This window comes from Acartia tonsa, chromosome 6 (genome assembly GCF_053477335.1).
Source record: "Acartia tonsa isolate MP-2025a chromosome 6, ASM5347733v1, whole genome shotgun sequence".
Lineage (NCBI taxonomy): Eukaryota > Metazoa > Arthropoda > Copepoda > Calanoida > Acartiidae > Acartia > Acartia tonsa.
In genome coordinates this window covers 26,657,434-26,672,394 of record NC_137265.1, presented here as the reverse complement: position 1 = coordinate 26,672,394, position 14,961 = coordinate 26,657,434, and the positions used below count along the sequence as shown (strand labels likewise).

General features: G+C 29.8%; 1 protein-coding gene across 2 annotated transcripts in view; it reads left to right on the top strand.

Moving 5' to 3' along the window:
* The first annotated feature begins 10,447 nt into the window (after positions 1-10,447).
* The window catches only part of LOC145322243 (uncharacterized), a 30,174-nt gene continuing 25,660 nt past the window's right edge, over positions 10,448-14,961 (top strand). The window contains exon 1 of one of the 2 annotated variants that reach the window (XM_080164107.1): positions 10,448-10,864. The gene's annotated coding sequence lies outside the window, so the exon portion shown is untranslated. The remainder of the gene's footprint in view (positions 10,865-14,961) is intronic. The other variant, XM_080164109.1, reaches the window with a different exon arrangement.

The window sequence follows — 14,961 nt, the reverse complement described above, 5'->3', positions numbered from 1 at the left end:
AGTGATAAAATAATTTTTATCTTGAATTATGATTAAAGTGTTCTTTTTCAATTTCATAAAACATAATTGTAATTATCAACCTCAAAGAATATCCAGATTTAGGTAATTGGATTTAACAAGGAAAAAAAAGAAGACAACATCCATAATTAGTGAAGCTCATAAGTTTAAAAGAATGAAAATAAAGAAAATAGCAAGTGTAACATACAGATGCAAAGATATATTAATCAGAGCAAGATGGGACAATGGGCTGTTTATTTACTGTTCATTAACTGAAACATAAAGAAGGGTTATCCATGTATCATATTTGGGAATGTAAATCAATTTAGCGGTCATTGTCTTATCCCTTTAGATCCCTGAATAGTATGTAACAATGATCAATGGTTCTTTTTTTCTATGTAGCTTCTCATTGGTCCTTGGAAGGTTTATAACTTTTTTGGGAGGATACCTCCACCATCCTAGGAGAAATCATCCCCTAAAAAAGGACCCAATTACACACACAAAAAATAACTTTTTCTTTTTAAGCCTAAAATAAAAATCTTATTGTAGAATTCAACCACTTCTCCCCTCTCAAGTGCCCCTAAAGGCCTCTAGGGGCGTAGCCGCTAGTACCAAATAAATATATTCTGTATTGTTTTTATACAGACTGATGTATAAACAGACATACTCTGATTGTAGAGTTTCTGTGTATATATGTATCTTTATAATAAAGTAACAGGTTCTATGTGAGTCTTTGTGCACCAAGGGATCTCACTAACCACTGAAACGATATGGTTCTCCTTTACATGGTAGCTTCTCATATGTCCTGGTAAGGTTTATAACTATTTTGGGAAGGGTACCATCACTATCCCAAGAGAATTAACTCTCCAAAATAAATATTTTTAACTTTTTCTTTAAAAAAACTGTAATTGTAAGGGGGGGGTAGACTTCCCCCCCCCCAACCCAAGGGCCCCTATATGCCTCTAGAGGCATAGCCGCTGCTAGTATATTATTACCTGATATAAAGCAGTAAGGTTTTTTGTCTGAATCTCAAAATTGGGCAATGAATTATGAAGAAAAAAATCACGCAACCTTTCTTTTCAAAAAAATCAATCTTTAAAGTTAATTAATGCAAAAAGTATAAGTTTAAATAAAAAAAAGTCTTTAGTAAGTGCCATTTATTTTTGATGATAAAAATTTTGCAAAAGACGTTTTATTGCTATGTTGATCAGAAATATGTTAGAATTTGTTGTTAGGTTTTTTCTAAAAATCGTTATATTAAAGGTCTAAATTTGAAAATTATGATTTTTTTAAAGCTTATGGTATGTATATAAAATGTTTGTATCTTTTTGTGAAAAAAAATATTGAAAATTATTTTTTGTTTGTTTTTTATTAAAGATTTTCATATTTTTTTCAATTTTTTTTTCAGAACTTAAAATTGAAAAAAAACCAAAAGACCCCGCTGAAATATTTTGTCTCCACCTAGAATCATCAAGGATTTATGTCTATTTTCACCCTACATAGGTCCCAGGGCTCGGCACTTACTTTTGTCTTGATTCAATTGTAGCTCACAGTGACATAATATGTAGAGTAGAATGGTTATTCCCACAGGAAGGTACAGGACCAAGCTATGCAAGATAAGTCTATCTTGCCTTAGCCTTAAGATAAGCTTCAGGAAGTCCGAAAATGAGAAGGTTAAGAAAGATCAATAAAACAGTTAAAGATAGCAAAGGCAAATTTTTTGGAGAATAAGGGGATGATAATCTAATCTCCCTCCTATTTTGCGCTGTTGATAGCGCTGGAGGGCCAGAAATTTAATGAAGAATTTTTGACAATAACTCAGTTGTAGACATTTTAGCTTCCTTAACACCCTTATTTAGCAACCTTTGTTTTTAGGCCCTTATTACTCCAAAATTGAATTTTAACTTGAAAAAACTGTATTTTTACAAAATTTGCAAGATACCTAGAACATTAAATTGGCTTGGTCACTAATATTATATTTATCCTTTACTGGCATGATAAAGCTTGTAGTTTATCAACTTTAATAGGTTTGTTAAAGTATTTAAATATTTTTCTTCTTTATCTACAATTTTCCCAGCTATTTGGAATTACTGCACTTAAAAAGTAAATTTGTTGTAGAAAGTAGACTGATGAAGGACCCTTTAACTCCCCTCACCCCCATATCTCTGAGAGCTTTTTAAAAAAAAATATTACCCTGAATTTTCAAATTGGCATTTTCCAAAGAAAAAATGATAAAATTGGCTATTCAATTAGTTTCTACACAAAACATATAATTTGAGAATAAAAAGACAGTCTTTGATATTGTTTTTTAACATATTTTTGTTTTAAACATTTTAAAGCATATATCAGATTTGTTTTTAAATCTATAAATCATCTGATAAACTTAATGTAATGATTTTTTGATTGTATGCACATTTTTGAGGAGTTATGTGATAGCTAAAGTAACTTTTATGCAAAAAAATAGGTGTTATTTTAAGCTAAACTAGCAGGTGCACCCTTAGCATTTCGGAACTTCAATTCAAATGAGAAGGGAGTTAAAAAATATCCAAGATAAACATCTTATGACCTATATTTAAAGAAAATAATCTAAAAACACTTATGTGAAGCTTCCTGTAGAACTCAATCGGTTCATTAGTTATCAAACGTTTAAGCTACAGACAGAAAACCTTACTGCTTTATAAATTTACTAGCGGCTACGCCCCCTAGAGGCCTCTAGGGGCACTTGAGGAGGAGAGAGTCAAATTTAATAACCCAATTTCTTATTTTAAATTTTTAAAGAAAAAGTAAAAAAAAATTTTTTTTTTTTGGGGGGGGGGGGCAAAAAAAAAATTTTTTTGGTGGGGGTGCCCCCTCCCCTCATTTAAAATAGTTATAAACCTTCCCGGAACCTATGAGAAGCTACCCTGTTAAGGAGAACCCGATCGGTTCAGCGGTTAGCGAGATCCTTCGGTACAGACACACAGACATCCTGTTACTTTAGTATAAGGATTAATTTATCTATTACCTTTAAAATAAATAGTTTACTTTTCTTCTTATTTATTAGCAGAACCCTTTTGGCCATTGTAATGAATAAAAATTATTGGTAGCTCTAAGAATTTTTGCACATAAGAAAGCGGTGTCCAATAAAGTCCGCAGAAACACTTTTTATATTACAACAACAAAATATTATTTAGAAGATGAATCTAATTGTCGATATTTGAATGCTTGAATTCTTCTTTTCAGTGGATCATACTGGTAATTTTAAAAATTGTTTGGGGTTTGGGGTTAGATTAAACATCCCGGGACAAAAGGCAAAAAAAGTCCCCTAAGTTTTATAATTACGTTTTCCTATTCGTTGTCTTAACAACTTTGGGAACTTTTAGTAAATTTTAATTGATTTGTTTATTAAGTTGAATGTCTTAACGTATCAACCACTGATTTTAATCTACAGAAGGAGTAATTTTGTGTGACATCATTGGGGATGTGCATTGATTTATCGGTCATTGTCTTATCCCTTTGAATCCCTGAGGATTAGAATTTTAGTGAACATGATGGCACGCTAAGAAAGTGTGGATAAAAACATTTGCAATGCAATGCCAAATTATTAACGCATGACATTTGAAAACTGCCACAGAGAAGGATGTGTGGGTGTCTTTGAGATGTTGATGGGGGCTTGGTGTCGCTTCGGGTTCTAGACCTCTACACGCACCTTGAAACAAACTACGCATATAATTGCGGTCTAAGTGCCCATCAGACAACCAACCCTTTGATTGCACGACCTTTGTCTGAGAAGTCCTAACTGTGCATAGTAATGAGTTGCGCCAGTAGGAACTATTTTAACGTCTTTAGTAATGACGCGGTGTTAGTCCGAGATTCGAATCTATCGCCTTCCCGACGACAAGCGAGTGCGCTACGTGTTTAGCTATGTTCGCAGGTTTGTCTTTGAGATGTTAGTCTTCAAGATTGTTTGGATGGCTGTGCTCACAAGTAAATGTTTTAGGATTACTACCTATTCATATTTGAATTGCAGTCTTACTGGTATTTATAACATTGCTAGTTGCCTAGGATTGCTCAGATTGTTTGGGGTATTTATCTTGAAAAAGTTTACTTTTTCATCGTCCAAAAAACAGTGTGATTCTAATACTGTGCCAATTATGGATATATTTGTTGTAGTTAAAATTAAATTTTTGAAACCTTTTTTTCACTGCCCCTCCTTTCTCCCAAATAACCATTGCTAATACTTTTAGGCCCTTTCAGCACCTAATTATTCTATCATATGATTATTCGCAAAATAGTATACCAATAATAAATTTTATTTGGGAATTAAATAACTGATTCTACTTCATTGTAATTTTTAGGAAGGTACATACTTTACTTTTTGTTTTAGGCTATTTTTGAGCGGATGTGAAATTCTGAAGCAATAATGGCTAACTCATTTTTTTCTTAAGGGGGTAAGTTGGGTTAGATAAGAATTGTTATATCAAATTTGGATAGCTTAGTTAGTAGTTAACTCCAAGGGGCTTCGATAATGTTTGTGTGTGCATTTTAGAATGGAACTGTTTGATTTATTTCCTTAGAATTCTTGACCTTCTAGAGCGTAATCGTACTTGCTTAAATATAATATACATCAAGATGTCATTTTTAATTATGATTTAAATCAAAATGTATGCTATCAAATATAAAAAAAGTGTTAAAAAATGAAAAGTAATGGCCCATAATTTTTCAACCAGGATTTTGACTTCTCTGGAAAGGTATATGTAATCCTTAGAAAAAGTATTTCAAAATTTAATAGTAAAATTATTTTTTTGATTTTTTTTGTGGTTTTCTTTTAAAAAATTGGTGGATAAGAATCGTGATTGTAATTCATAAGGTTATATAATGTTTCAACTTATTTATCATTTAACTTCAATAAAAGCATATCCATTATAGATGCTTTGTAATCCGCAGAAAAAATAAGCCATAGGTTGTAAAACTTGTGATACTCATGGTTTAGGTTAAATTATAGAGAAGCTACGCTACCCATAAAATTCTGTAAGACCAGAAAGCTGTATTGACCAACCCAACCTTTTTTCGGAAACTTGTAGAATATCATATCTTTAATACAATTATGCATAATTCTAAAGATGAAAGATTCAGCTATTCTATAACAAGGTGAGTATGTTGAGAGGTAGATAAAAGCATCATGCAAGCATAATAATAAAATAGGAATGCTTACTGCTGGTTTATATTTATTAGAGGCCTATTTTTATACCTATTAATATTTTAAACAGTTAATATTTTATTTTCATTTTAATCATTTAATCCGTATGGCATAGTTGTTCTAGTTTTGTTCACAATAGAAGCTTTATATTTATTTATAATGAAACCTCACCCACACAGCTACTAATTCATTGACCTATCCATTTTTTAGTTTCGCGTGTTAGACAATAAGCACAACATTAACTAATCTAAATACAGAAGCTGTGTAGCCGCGCTAATCTCAACAAGACTGCGGTGCACAACAAGTAATAACAACAATCAGATCGGCGCTGCATAAGTAAATTTTCGTTTTTTTCTTTAGCCAGTAATTAGCATACCATCCTTCTTTGGAAGACCCATGAGAAGGAAACGGTTGTTATGTAACACTCAAATTCCACCTTCTAAAATATTTTGAGATCTTACTGGACACAAACAAACATAAATTTAGACTTTTCAATAACAAAAGATAGTATAAGTCTTTTGACCATACATTGATAGTTAGGTCGGATACTGATCCCTAATAAATACTTTAAACCTAAACAAATTAAATTAATTGTTCTTTTTTGCTAAGTCTGCTAAATCAGATATGTATACACTATAGGGATGATATCTTTGTTATGATTTTCTAGTTTTTAATAGTTCTTTTGATTTCACTTGGGTTACTTCAAAATTCATGTTCTGAAAGTTTGTTTAATTTCTGTTAAAAAGTTTTAATCTCATTGTTATTTGATATGTTAACGTTGATGAAACTGAAAACAATCAGCATTTTCATTATTCTTTTTAAATTCTTAGATTTTAATAAACAAAAAGTTAGTCCTAACTTGAATTTAGGATAGAAAAAGGAGAACTTGATAGAAAACAATCAACCCTTTTTTTATAAGTTGTGATTCTACTATAAAAATCACTTGTTCATATATACTTCATTCTGTTATGCTATAAATCATTGGCTAAAATATATTTATATATTTCCAGGCTCTAAACAGTGAAGACAGAAAGGAGAGCTTTAAGAAAAGTAATTTTAATTCTGTTTGAAAGGGGTTATTTCTTTCAAACGGTTGCTTAAATAGAGTAAAGTTAATCAGGAAAAATACGAATTTTCCCTAAAAAATGTACCACTTCTTTTGTACGTTCTTGTCCTTGATTTAGCTACTTTAATGCATCTAATTGTCTTGTAATGTCTGATCTCTTATCTCAAACAATTCAGAGAGAAGTAGAGTAACTTTTTTAAAGGCACAAATTAATTTTATTCAGAAGCGTGCCCACCCTGCATTAGAATTAACTAAAATAATTTGGTGATTTTTTAAAAAGCAAAATAAGTTTTAAAAGGAAGGAATATTTCTATCATCATCAAAGCGACATAAATATATTTTTTTCTGTATAACATTGTACAATATTAATATATCGTGCTAACAATGTTTTAAATAAAGAAATAATATACCTAATATTTTTTAAAAGTAAAAAACATGAAGCATAAAAAGGTCTAGTGCGAACAAAAAAGTGTTAAAGTGCTTCTCTAACGTTTTTATTACGGGCAAGAGTTTTCTTTAATAAACTAATTTTTGCAAACAAAACATTTTTTTACAGAGAACACAAGGCTTTAAAAATGCCCTCATTTTCTAGACAAAAGAAACCCTTTTTAGTAAAATAGGCACTAAGGCAGGACCTTTTTAAGAAGGATCTTTTTAGCTTGCCAATTTTAGTTTGCTACCCTTGTTTAGTCCAGTAAGGTACACTACTGCTGTACAGTGTTCCAGGACATATATGATGTTCAATTAATTGTAATTTGCTTTAATATCGTAAATATAATCTTTACATAAATCATAATCTTGCTTCAAAGGATATCAGCACTAATCACAATGCCATCTAAATAAAAATTGGCCATTTCTATTTCTTTCTTGATTTGTTACACTGAACATACATATACCAGAAAGTGTCATGTGTGACGTCATAAATATACGTATTTTTATGACTTCACACATTAAAATACAATATTATGTTCTTTCAATTGTAATATGCCTTAATTTCAAAGAATGTGATCTCGACTTGAAATTATAATCTTGCTTCAAAAGAGATCATCATTAATCGCTATGCCATCAAAATATAAATTGCAATTCCTATTTCTTTCTCGATTTGGTACAAAATGATACCTGCAATGATACTATATGCTTTAACATACACGTACCAGTAATACGGAGATACGGAATGTGTAATGTGTGACGTCATAAAAATACGTCTAAATCCGTCTATTTTTTAGGGGTTTTCTTTCAGCTTATACCAATAACGAAATTAATTCGAAAAATATCACGAAACCTGTCGTTGGGGGTCTACATATAGGAAAATTGACAACCTTTTCATTTGCCCCCCAAATATTATTTAAGATTTATTTCACATGTTGATAACCAACCGTATACCTGGTTTCCTTTCCTTCTTCTCCTCGCATCTCTCCTTTTCATGTAGACGTATTTTTATGACTTTACACATGACACTTTCTGTACCTCCCAGTAATACACAAATAAATCAATTTATAATATTTTTATTTATATTCTTGCTTTTTAGAACCACCGACTAATCGTTTGTTTATTGATAAAACTGTATGCAAATCCTGTAATAGGTGATAAAACATAAAATCTCCCAATACACAGTTTTATTTTAGTATCTATCTGAAGTAAGTATTGTATTGTTAGATAAGTTAGATAACCTATATTCTTTTAATAGAGAGAAAGGGGGACTTGTAAAAAATGAGTACTCTTAAGAATAGGAATACATTGGATATTCGACATTTAATTTTTAAGAATGGATGTGCTGAACCAATATCACATAAATGCTCAAATTCCCTTCCATAAAGTTTTGTATTTAATTCTGAGCAAATTTCAATTAATATTCACGGATGCTTTGTTAGACTATAATAGTTACAGAGGAATGGATTTGTTAAAACTCCCCAATAGAAAAATTATTAAGGTTCTTTTGAAATAAATTCATATCAAAATAAATTAATGAGGATGGTTATTTCGAACATTTAATTGAATTCTGGTCAACCTTATTTGATTGTGAAAATTTGAAAGGATCATAACACAGTTAAGTTAAAACTCCCCAATAGAAAAATTATTAAGGTTCTTTTGAAATAAAGTCATATCAAAATAAATTAATGAGGATGGTTATTTCGAACATTTAATTGAATTCTGGTCAACCTTATTTGATTGTGAAAATTTGAAAGAATCATAACACAGTTAAAAGGAGAAAAAATCTGTTTCACGCTGAGCTTTTATACTTATAGTTCTATCTAGATTTTTTTAAAAGCAAAGCTATTCTAAGATTAGGCCAGTCCCAAACTCCATAAGTAGTGCAGCAATAAAGAAACATATTTACACACATTTCCTTAAAAAAAGTATTGCCTTTTTCAAATATAGCAGAAACTCAGTTAGACAAAAACGTGCAAACTATAGAAAAATTATTAAATAAGAAATAAATAGGAGCGAGTAAAGTTGTAATAAAAGGAAGAAAGTTTAACAGGGATATTGCCGGTGTTGAGTGCCAGAGTGTCAAGTGGGCGGAGTTGCCACAATTATACTATTTAGAGTACTTAGCGGTCAATTCACCACCTGAAACCAACAGGGGCTTAGGGGGGGGGGGAGTGGGTTGTGGTCATGGGAAAGGGGCCATTAAAGGTGCGTAATTATACCATTAAAGTTGGTCCAATTACCACTCAGGAAATAAGGGATATATCATATAAATTATATTATATGAAAGAAAATTTTACAGAAAATTTTAACCTACATATAACATCATGTCTAACAGCCAAGAATAAAAAAAACAAACAATTTCTCATTTTCTGTCAAAATATCCAGGCTATAAAGCTCCTAAAAGACAAACAATGCTTATGATTACTAAACTTTGGATGGGTTCAAGTTGTTCCTTTTTACAGGCATTGGGCTTCCTGTTCTGACATAGCTGCTACATGCTAAAATCATAAGATATGACATAGTTTTTGACAATATGAAATCACATCCTTCTTGAATTTTATTAATAATCAACTTTGAAAATAACTTAACATTTAGGAAATGATGAACAAAAACTAATCTCATCTCCTTCCCCTATCCCTAAAAAACTGAAATTATATGATCTGGAATTATAGACAGATTTAATACAGCTGCGCTATTGTAAACAGTTTTATACATAATAATAAGGAAAAATTTCCACTAGATTTTCTTAAAGTCTTTAAAAGATAAAACGTAAAAAAAGATATTGAAAAATTTAAGTTTTCTGATGTATCAACGAAGTGACGGGATGTTTCAGCAAAATTTGGTGTTGCCTACAACCCCCCCCCACCCCCCCCCCCCCCTATTGGTTAGTTCTAAAATATAATATGAATTATTGACATTGCATATAACAAAATATAGGTTTTCAAATCTTTGTGAGTAATTAACTCCCCCAAGGAAATTTTACAAACCCAAAAAACATTAAGAGGTTTTATATGTTTTTCATGAAAAAACTTAAAAAACTTAAAAAAAACCTAAATTAAGACATTCAATAAAACAAAAATTATAACAATTATAGTCCATTTATAGATACTCTTTAAAAAGAAATAATATCTTTATTTCTGTTTAGAAACAATGTAAAACAATTATTTGGCATTCTTTTTATTCAAAATTTCTCAAAAAACGGCCAACACTGTATCATTTTAATATAATTCTTTTATCCATAGCCGACAATTATGATTCTCTTTCATTCTTTTATTCTCTAAATATTTGTGTTAAATTCTTTCAAAGGGAAAAAGACCACCTTTAAATTTTCTAAATTTTGGGCAGTGTTAAAATTACCCACCTTAATCACTGGTTCCTTACAGAAAGGATAGGATTATAATAGAGACAAAATATTAGAGAATTACACAGATAATAGAGACACGGGGAGCATGAGAGAGAGAGGGGGGAGGAGTTCCAGGAGAAGAATAGAGAAAAATATTTGTGGACCCCCCCTGAACATTTTCCTTCCTTGATTGTCTGCCTTAAGAATTAAATTTTCCGCCCCCCAAAAAATTACAATTACAACTTCTCCCCTCCTCTTTATTAATCCTGTTTCCTTGCTTTCTGAGCTTTTGGCGGAGGTACGAGATGGGAGAGGAGATGAAGGGGGATCATATAAGATCGTGCAGAGTTGGGGGAAAGAGATATGTGGTCTCATGATAATATTTTTAAAAAGGGAGAGCACTATTCGGGGGGAATGGGACAGATAGAGCGCGGTAATAAGCCGAAGCTTAAAGCCGCCGGATAAATAAATCTTTAGTCGTGTCGTGAATATTCAAAGGGACGTAAAGAAATGAGTGCTTTTTTTACAAAAAAAACTTTTGAAAGAAAATATCTTCTTGTTAAATAGAAACTGTTAAAAAGTGACTCCATTAATTGCTACAAATTTAGAGAAAAAAAATATATCTGAAGAAAATTAAAGGTGTTAATATCTAGTGAAACCATAATACATTTTCATTTGTGGTAGGGAGAGGTGTAATTAAGGTGTCATTATAAGGTGGTGATAGCGCATATTATTGGCACCCCAGGGCTAAAACAATTTCGCCAGCCCATCCATTCAACTCTCTATATAAGTTCTTATAAGTGTGAAATTAAGTGATTTTATTTAATAATTATGACTTAATTCCAAGGTAAGAAATATTACATAATAAAAAATAAAATAGCCACCTAAAGACCTATGTATGCAAAGTTTTTCTTAAATCGAGAACCCAATCGGTTCAGTAGTTTCTGAGTTCTTAAGCTTCAGACAAAAAATCTATATTCTTTATATCATAGGATTTATACTTTATTTTAAAAGCGTGGAATCTCTATAGATATGCTTTCGTTTGTTGCTGATTAATTAAACTTTGGATTCTGGATTTAGTCATTCTTGTTTTTGTTGTAAAATCTTTAAAGGTAAATATTTTTGTGGTTAACATATTTTTTTTTGTTTCTCAATAGAGCACAATGTTTTCATTTATAAAAGTAAAACAATTGAACTTATTTCTTAAATTGACAGCAAGAGATCAAATTATTAGACACAATAAGGAAACAAAAAGAGAAAAAATAAGTAAGGAGCCATTATGGGAAAATATCCTGTTTAATTTTCTACTGTGATTATAATAACAGAAGCTAATGATTTTACAATTATAATACGTTAACTCAAATCTTTTATGTCCCACTTTGGGTTAAACAAATTCATATAACTTTTCTTTCAAAAAAGAATATTTAATATTTATTCTAGAGTGTAAATATCCCATAAATGCCCCTTTTACCAAGAATTTTTACTCACTAATTTCTAAGAAATTGTATTGTTTTCAAATCAACAATGGTAAGATTTCACACAATTTTGCAACCTTTTCTATATTTCCGCAAAAAAATGTAAGTTTGCGCTTTTTTGTCTGTTATTGTCAAAGCTACTATATAACGTTTGTTGGCGTTCTTTGATCTTAAATGTTCATATTTTTTTTAGAATAAAGCCTTTAGAGAGAAGCTGATAACTGAAAATTCGTTCAAATCTATTCTTCAACTTTGTTTTTGTTATAATAATATGTATAATATTGTTTAAATATAATAGGTTAGGTATAACTTCATACAGCATAATTTAAAGAGAAATTTGTGTGCTTTAATTGTTTTGCATAATTAAAACAATTTCTTAAAAAATTTGTATGCTAATATGATTTTTTTGTGATACCAAGTACGTTCTACGATTTATGTTTGTCAGGTAATATATCTAATGTTGGCCAATACTTTTGTCTTGTATTAATCTGCTAAGAGTAATGGACTAGCAAAATTTATCAGCAAGCTAATTTCACTTTAAAAAATATATATATCACTCCTAACAAGTATGCTTAAAATGAAATATAATTTAAAAGTTGCAAAAATTTGTAGATAAATATTTCATATTTAGACATAAAGGCTTGTAACCTATGTTGACATATTTATAAGATCATGCAGGATAAAGAGTGATACAGTATCTGACCTAAAATAATGATTTGCCTCCAACTTTTCCAACAGTTACAACAATATTTTTGTTGTTGTTGTTGAATAATATTTTATATTTAATATTTAATTCTGGCTTACTTTGATTGGAGAAACAGGCAAAGACAAAATGCGTTGAAATCAAGATACATCTTCAAAAATTTTAAATGTTTACATATTTTAGTACAATAACATGCTTTTAAGTTTAACAATTTGGACAATTTATGTCGAGAGTTAGAAAATTGGTCAATAAAATCAATAAATTAAACTTTTTTCATTTCTAATAAATGTAAATATAAATTTTGCATAAATATTAAAATGATGATTAGGTAATTTTTCTATCATTTGAATTCCTCGTATCCTCGAGAGTATGCAGTAAAATTGGAGTAAATGTATATGTAGTTTCAAAAGTTATTTCACTTTCAATAACAATATTTCAAATATTAGATCTATAAAAGTATGAATTTATTAGATAATTTTTTTAACAAATAAAAACTATGCAATATGCAAAATTTAAAAGAAAAGTGAGTATAAAAAGTAATATTGAATCCCAGTTGTTTTAAAATTATCTAGGATTGTAAGACAATGAACAAATGAAGAAAAACAAAATTATTCCTTTTGTAGATGACAAATAAAATAGAACCATTAAGTCAAAGCTTGAATTTGGCTGATTTCTTAGCATGAATGCTCATATTCTATCCCTCTATCTCTGTAAATGATGCTATTAAGGTAGTCAACATTGAGACTATTTTGATATTACTTCAAATTTATTAACAAATTTATGTGTAATTTTATGTCAAATAAACAAATTATTATATCATATCTTCATTTCAAAACAGGATAAAGGTTAAGTCAACTCATCCCTCCTCTTCATTTTTGCTTCTATGGTGTTTCATTTAAATGAACTACTGTCTACTTGTTCGAATGATATTCTTTTCTCTTTCAGGGAATAATTGGTGAAATATCACAAATAATTTGACTATAGGAAATACTTACTTAATAATTAGTGAAATACAAACTTATATTTGTAAATCTTTATTTTTTACAAGGATGATAATGGGGTTAATGTTGGTTTCATAAGATTACTTATCCCTTCTTTCATCCAAGTTATAAACTAGTTGGGGGGTGGGGGGGGGGGTGGGGTTGCCCCATCCATTTTTCTATTTCTAATTCTAAAGAGTTGAAACAAGTACAAGTACAAGTACAGAGTAGTTTATTTAAATTCGCTACTGCTCTTCATATGTCTTAGTTATCAGACAGATTATAAACCCATATTGTACACTGCAAAAATTAAACTGTTTTAATATTCTTTATTATAAAAGTGTATTACTAGTGTACTTTAAAATTTATTTATCACGAATTCAGTAATCTTATCAAATACCTTCTTTTGTTGTGGTATCATAACATTTTTAAAGAAAATAATCATATATGTAAAAATTTACTTTATTTGAAAGATACTCATAAAAACTTATTTTTTAAAGTGTATGTAAATTGTGCAATATATTACATATCAAGGCTAATGGGAATATAAATTTTACACTATAATTAAAGAAATTTTTCTTTTCATTAGCGAAGCTATCATACGAACGACATGCCAAAATATATTTTTGAATCATATAATCTATAACATAACTTTAGTTTTACTTCTAATCTATAGTACTGAATTGATCACAAGATTTAAATAAAATTTGCAACGGGATTATTTTCTTTTGAAAGACCCTTTCATTGTTCCATAAATTGCGACGCGGCTCCAAAAAAAAGTTGAAATGTCCAAATATAGTAAACTTTTTCATCAAAGGACCAGATCTTTTTTGGTCACCAATAAAAAAAGGCATGTTAACAATATTTATTCATCAATATGCCCGTTTTGCAACTCAATTTGGTGTTCATTCACTTACGCGAATTTGTCATATTACAAAGTGTAACCACTTATATATCTACTTACAAGAAAGACAATTGAGTTAGATGAAGTATAGGAGTTTCGCTGCTGGAAAATGAATTTACATTAAAATTATATCTTTTGTTAATGTGAAACAAGTCCTTTGTTGTTTTATGGACACATCACTCAATTTATCGTAAAAATTTTCAGAAAATATATGAAAAGGTGATAAATAAGTAAGATTACTGAAGAAGTTTTCTATAATACAATTTTTTAATGATTGAAAACAAAAAGAATTTTAGAAAAAAATACCTTATCTTACCTTAACAAAGAGCGTTAAAGTCATGAAAAATGTCAACCTTTTATTGATTTAACCTAATATTACCATGATAATCCTCAATACTCTTACATTACTATACCCATGTCCAAAAGTATGAAGTCTATTCTAAAGCCATTGGAACCTTTTTTGCCCTAATTTATAGCCAAGCATATTCTTGTTAAACTTTGGTGCTGGTATTATCAAACATTTACTATAGTCATTGTGTTAGGAGAAATTGTGTTTCATAGTAGATATAGTTCTCTAAAAGTGATACCTAAATTAAAACCTAATAATGATATTAATTTCAGATGTACTTAATTAAACTTATAACTGCATATATTACCTACCTGTTTTTCTTATGAGATGTAGGTCGACATAAATTATTATATTTTATGTTAACGCATTTATTTAGCTTCAATAGAGCATTAAAACCTTTTTGTCTTAATTTGTAGCCAAGAATTTGATGATGATGTTTGGTAGCTTTTTCTAATGTGAAGTCGTTTCTTGTTGAGTAAAAAGTAACTGCCCAGTAAATTGTGACAACGCACGCCTTGGTCCGTTTCTTAAAA